The sequence below is a fragment of the Crocodylus siamensis genome, unplaced genomic scaffold (genome assembly GCF_052110815.1).
Source record: "Crocodylus siamensis isolate JL-2025a unplaced genomic scaffold, ASM5211081v1 HiC_scaffold_148, whole genome shotgun sequence".
Lineage (NCBI taxonomy): Eukaryota > Metazoa > Chordata > Crocodylia > Crocodylidae > Crocodylus > Crocodylus siamensis.
This window is the reverse complement of record NW_028324558.1, coordinates 14,533-26,865: the sequence shown is the minus strand read 5'-3', so window position 1 is coordinate 26,865 and position 12,333 is coordinate 14,533. Positions and strand designations below refer to the sequence as shown.

The 12,333-nt window shown below is 54.0% G+C and overlaps 1 long non-coding RNA gene across 1 annotated transcript; it reads right to left on the bottom strand.

Annotated features, from left to right (window-relative positions):
* Nucleotides 1–1,497: 1,497 nt before the first annotated feature.
* LOC149851828 (uncharacterized) lies at nt 1,498–7,856 on the bottom strand. Its single transcript, XR_016439515.1, has 4 exons — nt 5,570–7,856; nt 2,646–5,255; nt 2,467–2,551; nt 1,498–2,281 (listed from the first exon to the last, which is right to left on the bottom strand). It is a non-coding gene; the product is annotated as an uncharacterized LOC149851828 (long non-coding RNA).
* Between the last annotated feature and the right edge of the window lie 4,477 nt (nt 7,857–12,333).

The window sequence follows — 12,333 nt, the reverse complement described above, 5'->3', positions numbered from 1 at the left end:
AGCCCGCTTGGGTGCCCGCCCGGGTCCCCCCGCCGCAGTGCTCGGGGCGGCTCTGAGCAGGGCTTTGTGGCCCGCCTGCCCGGGCTGCGTCAATAGCCCGCGGCGGCCACAGGGGGGCAGCACCGAGCGGCGCAGTCGCTTCCCGCCGCGGCGGCGCCGCTCCTCGGGCTGCAGCGCTCGGAGCGCACCACCGGAGGGCAGCACCGAGCCGCCTGTCTCCACACCAAGTGGGGACGCACGAGACACCTGTGACACACACTCGGGTGCGGTGGTGTGCAAGGGTGAGAGATGAACACCTACATCACTGTCGCCACGGAGAGAGAGAGAGAGGTAGTAATAGCGTCGCTGTGTTCATTAGGGTGCGTGTTACACTCGCTCCAGGTCGGGACACGCAGAGCCTTGCTGCATGCATCTCTGTACCGTTTCAGTTTTTGCAAGTAAGTGACACAATGAATAACTCCGTCACTTCAACCCCCTGCTCTCAAAATTATACTCTTTTACACCAAAGATCCCAAACGCTGCCCAGCCAGCCAGGGCAGAAGCCTGCACACCCACCTTGCAGCCCCTCGCGGCCCACCCCACCACAGCCAGGCCTGGGGCTCGTCCCTCCGCAGCTCTTCTCCGCCACGCGAGCCTGCCCCTGCGGCGGTCCCAGCCCCCTGGCCCGGAGGAGGCATCTTGTCTTTGGGCTTCAGCTTAAGATGCTCAAATGCTAGGTGCTACAGGAAGAGATTTATATCTTGTACGCTTTAGGAATCACGAGCCCCTACTTAGTCAGGTGCATAGGTGTTACAATATCCGTGCTCTCCCTCCAGCAAAAGGGCCTGGGAAATGTGCTGACTGCCACTGACTTGCTACTTTAAGTATTAGGGAAATACTAATACATTTCAAAATAGAATCTCTTTTTTCAACTAACAAGGAATTTTAAAAACTGTATGAAATGGGTTTGGCTTCCCCCAAACTCAGCAGCCCCTCAGGGATGACTTGGGTAGAGATGGCCGAAAGCCTGCGGCTACCACATTAAACAGCCAAGGGGGGGGACCATAGCTGGACTTAAGGGACTCCTGGAAATCTTGAGGCAACTGGGGATCCACAGTCATTCTTCTTGCGAGGCGACAAGTGCATCAGCCCCCTGCCACGGCCCAGCCCGCTAGAGAAAAAGCCCCCACACCACGCCCTCAGAAATAGCAACTTGTACTAAAGGCATTCAGAGGTCTGAAACACACTAGGAAGCTCACCAGTTTCCTGAGCATTTTATTTTTATTGGGACCATGTTTTTCTTTTGAGAAAAGGGGAAGTTGAACTTCAGGTTATACCCAAGCACCACACCTTTCCTGTACCTTATTTTTTAATCTTTTATATAAATCAGGACCGATTTTACTACAGTGCATTTACAGTTGTAGAGCAATGGCTGGGAACCACATTACAGTCTTTTACCATTTGTAAACCCAGTGGGAAATATTTGCATTCAACAAGTAAGAACACACATCAGACTGGTAGACAGAATGAAAAAGTTTATTCCTTCAGCCAGATCCCAGGAGGAGAGGAAAACGACCAAATCTTCTCCGTGTAGAAGAGCACTGGCCACAAGGTGGAACGTTTTTTAGACCGTTTATTGTTGACTGTGCACATCTTAGGCCCACTTGCTCCTACTGGTTTGACGCTGACCACACCAACTACCTTGAGAATCGTTTGGACAGAGGATGAGCTCTTCATCCCCATGGAGCTGGAGTTTAAACACTTTCAAACACCCATGGAGCCTTAACTTACAGACACAAACCAACTGCACCACAAACAGCCTCAAAATTGGCCCCACAAGCTCCAGCCTAAGCAAGCTACAGCCGAGCCACAAACCGAACCGAGCACAAACCTGCATTTCTACGCTGACACCGAGAACCGCTCCACAATCCGACCGAGGAAAACCTACACGCTGCCTTCAACCACATCTATTCTGATCCACTGCTTAACTGGCCAAGCCAAACCACCTGCAAAACCCTCGCCTGCTCCATATCAATATGCACCACTAGCACAATGCCTCAACCTCCTTACACACAATTGGGGCCAACCCAAGACTGTGTACGTGGTGCAACTTGAAGCATGCGGCTGCTGGCTCCTAATGGGTGCTGGAAAGCGTGGAGATGCACTCAACAGTCTCCATCTGTACTTATCTAAGCAGACATTAAACATTCCCCACCCTCCTGCCCACCCCAACCCACGCTTCTTGTTCCCGAGCTTTCTTCCGCTGCTTCCGTTCCTTCTTCTCCAGCTGCCCTTCAGGGACCTGCAACAGTTCACAAAACAGAAGCGGAGTCAGCTGGCAATGAATGGCACACCCTGCTAGAAGACTGTAGCTCCCAGTGCTCATTATACACTCGAGCATGATGTCCTTTAAAAACAGGAGGGTTCTGACATACCTCCGGTCAACTAAATGACGAATACCCCCCGTCTTCACTGAAACTCTCTTACCTTTGCCTCTGGGTTGCCCGGCATGGTCTTCTGCCCTGGTTATCAGTTAACTCCTATTTGTTTGTCGTCTTCTCCGCTCCTCCCTCTAGGGGCAGAAGGAACGAGACAAATGGGATGTCAGTCAGCATGGTGGAAGATGCGTCTGCAGACCCCAACTTCTCTCCCTCTTTTCCCCTTACCTGGACCTGTGGCCACTGTCCTTTGTCCGTGGAGACGGGGGAGGCAGACATCCGCGGGCTCGGAGACAGACATCTGGGCAAGCCGGAAGCCGAGTGCGATGGGCCAGGACTCTGGACAGAGCTGCTAGGGCGGCACCATGAACGGTGACCACAAACACCAAAAACCCCGCTTACGGGCCGGTGCTCCCTGCACACAGCTGGCGGCTGGGGCGTGAAGCCCAGAGAAAACCTGCAAAGACCTGAAGGCCAGCTGGCAGGTACCTCAGGCGGTCTCAATCAGGCGTCAAAATTCCCCCGTGCCCAGAGGACATAAGGACCGCAACTTCAGCCTTGTGTCACCGAAGCCACAGAGCCCAAAGGACTAAACGAAGTCTCCTCCCCCAGGGTCGGAGCAGGTGGGGGCGCAGCCCTGTTTACAGGGTGCGGGGAGAGGCCCTCTCGATAGTGGCAAGAGCAGCAGAACAGAGGAGCAGAGACCGGGACCTGAGTTACAGGGAGGTCACGAAGCCTCGGGGTGCCAACGCACTGCAGCCTTCCCTGTAGCCCGTGGGTGTCGTCTCTGGCCAACCTCACCCACTGGAACCGGATCCAGAAAACCAAGGAGACCTGGACCCTGGTTACAGGCTGCAGGCCGGGGGCAGGGGCGCAGGAGAACGGCTGGCCAAGTGCCAGGGCACCTCGTCTCCAGGGACTCGGGCAGGGAATACACAGCCTGCCCCCAGGAAGGATGGCAGGAACTCTTCATGTGAGCTACCAAGTGGCCAAAGGTCTATGCTGGCCACCCAAGAGGGGGCCTAAGACCCGTACCCTGAGAGACAGGGAGGTCACGTGCCCAAAATTCCTGGGGGGGGTGGCCTAATGCCCCCCGAAGCCAGAAGTCATGGAAATCTACGCCGGTGCTTAACCCCCTAGGGTTAGGAGGGGGGAGGAGAAGGCTACGAGGTCGCATCTTGCCCCTTTCCAGCACTGGGAAGGAAATAAAATACGCTGCAGCGGTTTTAACAACAAAAAGAAAATAACAAACGCTTTCATTCCCAGGCGCTCCTCTCCCTCGCTCGCCACACTCAGCCAGGGGAAAAAGTGTTCCCAGGCCAGAAAGGAGCTCCATGCCGCAAACCGCTTCTCCTCGAGCCTTACGCTGCACAATCCTCCTCCGCTCCCAGGGGGCAAGACGGCCGAGACCAGCACCCTCGTTACGGGGCACGGCCCGTCTGGCTAGCCAGGCTGCCCACAAGGGGCCAAAGGGAAAGGCCCAGAGCCCTGCTTACAGGGAGGGCCCACAGCCAGCCAAAGGACAGAGCTAGCCCCAGAGACACATTGAGACCTGCGCCCTGCTTACAGGGGGGTCCGCAGCTCTGCACAACCTAGCCCTCCACCAAGGGACGTGGGACTCGCACCCTCCTTACAGGGCACGGCCCGTCTGGCTAGCCAGGCTGCCCACAAGGGGCAAAAGGGAAAGGCCCAGAGCCCTGCTTACAGGGAGGGCCCACAGCCAGCCAAAGGACAGAGCTAGCCCCAGAGACACATTGAGACCTGCGCCCTGCTTACAGCGGGGTCCGCAGCTCTGCACAACCTAGCCCTCCACCAAGAGACGTGGGACTCGCACCCTCCTTACAGGGTACGGTCCGTCTCACCAGCCAGGCTGCCCACAAGGGGCAAAAGGGAAAAGGGAAAGGCCCAGAGCCCGGCTTACAGGGAGGGCCCAGTTAGCCAAAGGAAAGATCTCTCACCAAAGGCACACTGAGACCTGCACCCTGCTTACAGGGTGGTCCACTGCTGTGCACAACCCAGCCCTCCTACAGGATGCACGGGACCTGCACCCTCAGTACAGGGTGGCCCCGGGGTCCAGACGTGGTGTACCAGGCACTGATGCAGGACGAGGGACAGATGCCTGGACACAGGGATCGGAGAGGAGGCCACAGGCTCCAACCCAGCCACGGGAGGGTCATCAGGCTCCAGGTTGTAAAGAGTTTGCTGTCACCAGCGAGACTCGGCTCCCGTCTGCTAGGCCGTGCCGCTGCACAACGCGGCAGGCCGCTCTGTCTCTCTCCGGCCAGCGGCAGGAGGCTGCGCCCACCCTGCTGACAGAGGCACGCCTCCGACCGGCGGGCAATAGCAGTGGACTCGGACTCCCAATTACAGGATGTCCAGCGCTACACACATAGGTATCGCCTGTCCTCACGTGTTAGGAGGCGGCACGCTCCCCGCTTACGGGAGGCTGCGCCACTGGCAGTCAATTTTGGCAGCCGGGCTGGGCCCCGATTACAGGGCAGCCGCGCTGCACAGGCCCACCAACCAGATCCACGGCCCTTTACAAACGAGGGAATGGCGACAGGCGCCTTGCTTACAGGGCTGTCCACCTTCCACCCCGCTGCTGCAGTGCAACAGCTTCGAGGGCAGAGCCCCCTTTCTGAGCGACAGGGAGCTCACCCAAAGGCTCACGCAGTCAAGCCAAAATGTGGCTAAGACATGATCGAGACCCAAAAGCAGGGAGGTGGCTCTGTCCGGAGTCCCTTTCCTTCTCAGCCCGTTTCTCTGGCTGGCTTTTCTCCTGCCTCGCCTCTCCCCCGCTGCTTGCCCGTGCGCTTCTCCTTCCCGTCGCTGCGAGGCCTGCAAGGAGAGAGCGCGAGAGCGGCTGTAAGTGAAGAGAGCCAGAGGAGGCGTCCTGCAGCTTGAACTTCTCCTTCCCCCCAGCATGCTGCGGAAACCTGCAACTTTCCCTGCTTCCCGGGGCAATCCCTCTGGCCAACTTTGCCAAATCACCTCCGATGAGTAATCATAAAGGCAAGAAACCTGGAGCTTGCTCCCAGAGCAGGGGCCCAGCAAATCCCACCATCCCAAGCCCCCAAGGCTCACAAATCCCAGGGTGTACCACTTAGTGGCGGAGCCCAAGGAGCGGACATTTTGTGTTGAAATCGTCTTACCTTTGCCTCGACATGCTGGCCTCATTTTCTTCCCTCCTAGTCAGCTCGCTCCTTCTCATCTGCCATCTCGTCTGCTTGTCCTTCCGGGGGTGATGTGCACGGACCCCCAAGGGGGACCTGCTTTGCAGGATTCGGGGCTGCAGCCTCAGGTGGCCAGTCCAGTCTCCAACACTTGACTCCCAGAGAGCCAAGTCAAGCCATGTCTGCCACTAATCCCTTTACAGCAAGGGATTCAGCCTCCTGGGTGACCTGCTCAGAGGCGCTCAGCGTGCAATGGTTTCAAGGGAACCACTGCCGAAATGAAAGTGGAGCGGCAGATGGGGAAAACGTGGAGGCAGAACGACAGGAGAGGCAAGGAGAAACAGCGCAGCGGGGAGGGATGAACTTGGAGGTGAAAGGCACCAGGCACCAAGGCGGTGGCTGGCACAGCAATTTTATTAGTCCATTAAAATACCAGGCAGCTCGTGCCTGCTTTTCTGTTGTTTTCTCTGCTCTTCTGTTTTGGCAGCAACCAATGTGCCCTGCTCCCCGACGGCCTTGCGAGGGCACAAGCCCCCTCAAGTGACCGTCAGTGCTTGACCGCCCATAGAGCTAGGCAGCACCACACCTAGCCCGGGCTGGGGGGGTGACAGGCTGTCAGTGCTTGACCCTTTTGCGAGCAGGGCAGCACCACACCGCAGCTCGGCAAGATGACCCCGAGAGCAGGCAGCGGAGACCTCCCGGCCCTTGCCTGCTGCAGCCCCAAAAGCCGCCTTAAGGAGGGGCCGCGGGCAGAGCCCTCCGGACCTTGCCCGCTGCCCCGCCCGAAAGGCGCCTTAAGGAAGACACTCCAGAGGCTCGGACCTTCCCCGCCGCCGACCCAAATGGCACCTTAAGGGAGCACAGCGGGGGCCTACGGACCTTGCCGCTGCCCCCCCAAATGACACCTTGAGGGAGGGCCGCGGGGGCCCTCCGGCCCTCCCCGCTGCTCACCCGAACGATGCCTTAAGACGGGACCGCGGGCAGAGACAAACCCGCCCTGCCCGCCGCCCCCCAAATGACACCGGACGGGCGCACGGGAATTGGCTACGGACCTGAGGCTCCGCCCCCCGAAGGACGCCTTAAGGGAAGCACTGCGGCCGAGGCCCCGGGACCTCGCCCGCCGCCCCCCGAATGGCGCCTTCAGGCACGGCACGGAAACGTGCAAGCCCGGCCGCTGCCCGCGCCCCGGGTCACCGGTGCTTGACAGGCACTACGAGCCGCGCAGCACCCACGTGGCTCGGGACGTCACTCCCCACAGCCTGGCACGCCCCCGGGCCTGCAGAGGGGCCGTAGGTCCCCAGCAGCAGCCCATGTGCTGCCCCCCTCACCACCCCCCCCGCACAGAAGCTGCAGGAAGCTCCGCCTCACCCCGTCCGGGCGCTTCCGAGGTTACCGCCGCCTCTTCAGGGCGCTTCTGGGGTTACCGCTCCCCCCCGCTGGCCAGCTCTACCAGCTCTTCTCAGCCCGTCTTCCCTGCTGGGGCAGGGATCCGCCGCCCCGCCTCTTCAGGGCGCTTCCGGGGTTACCGCTCCCCCCCCCGCTGGCTTGCTCTACCAGCTCTTCTCTGCCCCCCGCCGCCGTCCGTCGCCGACACCGCCGGCGTGCTCGGCACGCGGCCTTTTATCCCTGCTGGAGGCCCCGCCCCCGAGGGGGGACCAATAGGAAAGCTCGGCGGGGCCAGTCCCCCTCAGCGCCACTTTGTCACCTTGTCTCCAAGGCAGCGCGCTCAACTCTTCCTCCTGCCGTCTCCTGATTGGCGGGGAGGGAAACGCCTGCGCCAATCGGCGCAAGCCGCCCAGCCCGCCGCCACGTCCCGCGCCCCTCGGGCGGGCGGGCTCACCACACACTTTGCGTCTCACCCCACCGTTTTCCACAGGAGTGTCGCCATATTTCCACAGACTTGAACAACAATTTGGGGAGAGGGGGGAGCAATGATCCAGTTTCCCACAGGACACCCGCGCGGTGCCGCGTCCCTGCCGCGGGGCGGTGGTGCCTGACGGCGGGGGGCCAGGGCAGGGCGCGGCGCTCGTGGCGGAGCTGGCGAGGCGAGCCCTCGTGCGGGCGGGATGGTTCGTGTCAAGAGAGCAGGAGGTGGACTAGACGACCCCGAGCGGGACCCCTTCCCTTCAGCCCGCTCCGGGATTGACGCGACGGGGAACGCGGGAGCGGGGTGAGGAAAGGACCGGGCTGTCCCCGAGGGCGGCTGGGGTCGTCACCACCGCGCTTCCCGCCCAGCTTGGCCCCGCCCCCTTCCCTGCTCCTTCGCCCGCCAAAGCCACCGTCCTGCCCCTCCCCCCCTTGACCCAGCGAACACCTCAGCGGTCTGCCCCCCCCCCCCCCCCCATTTCCACACTTCGTTCCTTCACCCCCAGCGCCCACCACCCACCCTGCTCCGTGCAACTCACGCCCTGCCCACAACCAGCACCTATCCCCGCCCACGTTTCCACACCCAGCTCCTTCAGGAGCCCACAAAGTCTCCACTTTTCACAGAAACAAATCCCCGAATTGCCACTCAACGGGACCGAATCCCCTCCTCGCACACCTGGCCAGAAAACTGTCCTGAATCACCAGCGCACAGTCTCCCCCGTCGAACGAAGGCACCGTCTCAGCACACACTTTGCCTCTCACCCCACCGTTTTCCACAGAAGTGTCGCCATATTTCCACAGACTTGCACAAGAAGTTGGGGGCAGGGGGAGCAATAACCCAGTTTCCCACAGAAATATATTTCCCCCCAAAAGCTGACAAATCACCACAAACAAATCACCACAATGGTCCTCACAAAACACACACCACAGTCCCACCCTCACCCCGCGTCACACTATGTCCCAAATGAGAAGAGATTTTTTCCTGGGGATTTTTTTTTGGTTAGAAATTGGGCAAGTTGCCACTCAGCAGGGTTTTGTCTCCTCTCCGCAAGCAAGGTGTCAGGGAGCATCCCCAGGCTCCAGCCGGGGGTCTTCGAGGTGCAGGTGGAGATATGCAGAACTGGAGATCTATAGACAGGCAGATATTTAAAGCTGGAGATGTTTAGAGCTGGACATACTCAGAGCGGTAGATATAGAGAGCTGTAGATATATGCAGGTGGAGATATGCAGAACTGGACATCTATAGAAAGGCAGATATTCAAAGTGGAGATGTTTAGAGCTGGAGATACTCAGAGCGGTGGATATAGAGAGCTGTAGATATATGCAGGTGGAGATATGCAGAACACGAGATCTATAGAAAGGGAGATATTTAAAGCTGGAGATATTCAGACCTGGAGATATTCAGAGTGGTAGATATAGAGAACTGTAGATATATAAAGCTGGATATATTAAGACTTGGGGATGTTCGGAGTGGTCGATATACCGAGCTGTAGATATATGCAGGTGGAGATATGCAGAACACAAGATCTATAGAAAGGCAGATATTTAAAGCTGGAGATATTTAGAGCTGGAGATACTCAGAGCGGTAGATATAGAGAGCTGCAGATATATGAAGGAGGAGATATGCAGAACTGGACATCTATAGAAAGGCAGATATTCAAAGTGGAGATGTTTAGAGCTGGAGATACTCAGAGCGGTGGATATAGAGAGCTGTAGATATATGCAGGTGGAGATATGCAGAACTGGAGATCTATAGAAAGGCAGATATTTAAAGCTGGAGATATTTAGAGCTGGAGATATTCAGAGCGGTAGATATAGAGAGCTGTAGATATATGCAGGTGGAGATATGCAGAACTGGAGATCTATAGAAAGGCAGATATTTAAAGCTGGAGATATTTAGAGCTGGAGATATTCAGAGCGGTAGATATAGAGAGCTGTAGATATATGCAGGTGGAGATATGCAGAACTGGAGATCTATAGAAAGGCAGATATTTTTAGCAGATATTCAAAGCTGGAGATATTTAGAGCTGGAGATACTCAGAGCGGTAGATATAGAGAGCTGTAGATATATGCAGGTGGAGATATGCAGAACTGGAGATCTATAGAAAGGCAGATATTTAAAGCTGGAGATATTTAGAGCTGGAGATACTCAGAGCGGTAGATATAGAGAGCTGTAGATATATGCAGGTGGAGATATGCAGAACTGGAGATCTATAGAAAGGCAGATATTTAAAGGAGATGAGCTGGAGATATTCAGAGCGGTAGATATAGAGAGCTGTAGATATATGCAGGTGGAGATATGCAGAACTGGAGATCTATAGAAAGGCAGATATTTAAAGCTGGAGATATTTGTAGCTGGAGATATTGAGAGCAGTAGATATAGAGAGCTGTAGATATATGCAGGTGGAGATATGCAGAACTGGAGATCTATAGAAAGGCAGATATTTAAAGCTGGAGATATTTAGAGCTGGAGATATTCAGAGCGGTAGATATAGAGAGCTGTAGATATATGCAGGTGGAGATATGCAGCACTGGAGATGGATAGAAAGGCAGATATTTAAAGCTGGAGATATTTAGAGCTGGAGATATTCAGAGCAGTAGATATAGAGAGCTGTAGATATATGAAGGTAGAGATATGCAGAACTGGAGATCTATAGAAAGGCAGATATTTAAAGCTGGATCAGAGCGGTAGATATAGAGAGCTGTAGATATATGCAGGTGGAGATATGCAGGAGGTGGGCGCTCTGGTGTAGTGCCCGAATGGATAGAAAGGCAGATATGTGGTGCCGATCTTCAAGCTATTAGAGCTGGAGGATCCTTGAGGGACTGGCCCAGGCTAACATTCTAAGGGACAGCCAGCACGGGTTTGTTGCGGTAGATATAGAGAGCTGTAGATATATGGACAGGTGGAGATATGTCATATATCTTGACTTCAGCTTTTGGGTATCCCATGATCTGTAGCTTGGCCAAACTGGCAGATATTTAATGGCTGGGAGATTGTGATTTAGAGCTGCAGATCATTCAGAGTGCCCTGTAGATATAGAGAGCTGTTCAACATCTTCATTAATGATGTGGAGATTGGAGAACTGGAGATCTGGCCAAGGCCGATGAACCAGATACTTTGGGCTGCAGAGCATTCAGAGCGGTAGATATAGAGAGCTGTAGATATATGCAGGTGGAGATATGCAGAACTGGAGACCTATAGAAAGGCAGATATTTAAAGCTGGAGATGCAGAGCTGGAGATTTCCAGAGCAGTAGATATAGAGAGCTGTAGATTATATGGCAGTGGACATATGCTACAGAAGAAAAAGACTTGATCATCATAGAAAGGCAGATATGTAATGAGCTGGAGATACGAGCTGCGGCTAGTAAAGCGATATGCAGCACTGGAGATCTGTAGAAAGGCAGATATTTAAAGCTGGAGATATTTAGAGCTGGAGATATTCAGAGCTGTAGATATATGAAGGTGGAGATATGCAGAACTGGAGATCTATAGAAAGGCAGATATTTAAAGCTGGAGATATTTAGAGCTGGAGATATTCAGAGCGGTAGATATAGAGAGCTGTAGATATATGCAGGTGGAGATATGCAGAACTGGAGATCTATAGAAAGGCAGATATTTAAAGCTGGAGATATTTAGAGCTGGAGATATTCAGAGCGGTAGATATAGAGAGCTGTAGATATATGAAGGTGGAGATATGCAGAACTGGAGATCTATAGAAAGGCAGATATTTAAAGCTGGAGATTTTTAGAGCTGGAGATATTCAGAGCGGTAGATATAGAGAGCTGTAGATATATGCAGGTGGAGATATGCAGAACTGGAGATCTATAGAAAGGCAGATATTTAAAGCTGGAGATAGAGCTGGAGATATTCAGAGCGGTAGATATAGAGAGCTGTAGATATATGAAGGTGGAGATATGCAGAACTGGAGATCTATAGAAAGGCAGATATTTAAAGCTGGAGATATTTAGAGCTGGAGATATTCAGAGCTGTAGATATAGAGAGCTGTAGATATATGGAGGTGAGATATGCAGAACTGGAGATCTATAGAAAGGCAGATATTTAAAGCTGGAGATATTTGTAGCTGGAGATATTCAGAGCGGTAGATATAGAGAGCTGTAGATATATGCAGGTGGAGATATGCAGAACTGGAGATCTATAGAAAGGCAGATATTTAAAGCTGGAGATATTTAGAGCTGGAGATATTCAGAGCGGTAGATATAGAGAGATGCTCAGATATATGAGAGGTAGATATATGCAGATATGCAGAACTGGAGATCTATAGAAAGGCAGATATTTAAAGCTGGAGATATTTAGAGCTGGAGATGCTCAGAGTGGTAGATATAGAGAGCTGTAGATATATGCAGGTGGAGATATGCAGAACTGGAGATCTATAGAAAGGCAGATATTTAAAGCTGGAGATATTTAGAGCTGGAGATATTCAGAGCGGTAGATATAGAGAGCTGTAGATATATGCAGGTGGAGATATGCAGAACTGGAGATCTATAGAAAGGCAGATATTTAAAGCTGGAGATATTTAGAGCTGGAGATATTCAGAGCGGTAGATATAGAGAGCTGTAGATATATGCAGGTGGAGATATGCAGAACTGGAGATCTATAGAAAGGCAGATATTTAAAGCTGGAGATATTTGTAGCTGGAGATATTGAGAGCAGTAGATATAGAGAGCTGTAGATATATGCAGGTGGAGATATGCAGCACTGGAGATCTGATAGAAAGGCAGATATTTGGAAAGCTGGAGATATTTAGAGCTGGAGATGTTCAGAGTGGTAGATATAGAGAGCTGTAGATATATGAAGGTGGAGATATGCAGAACTGGAGATCTATAGAAAGGCAGATATTTAAAGCTGGAGATA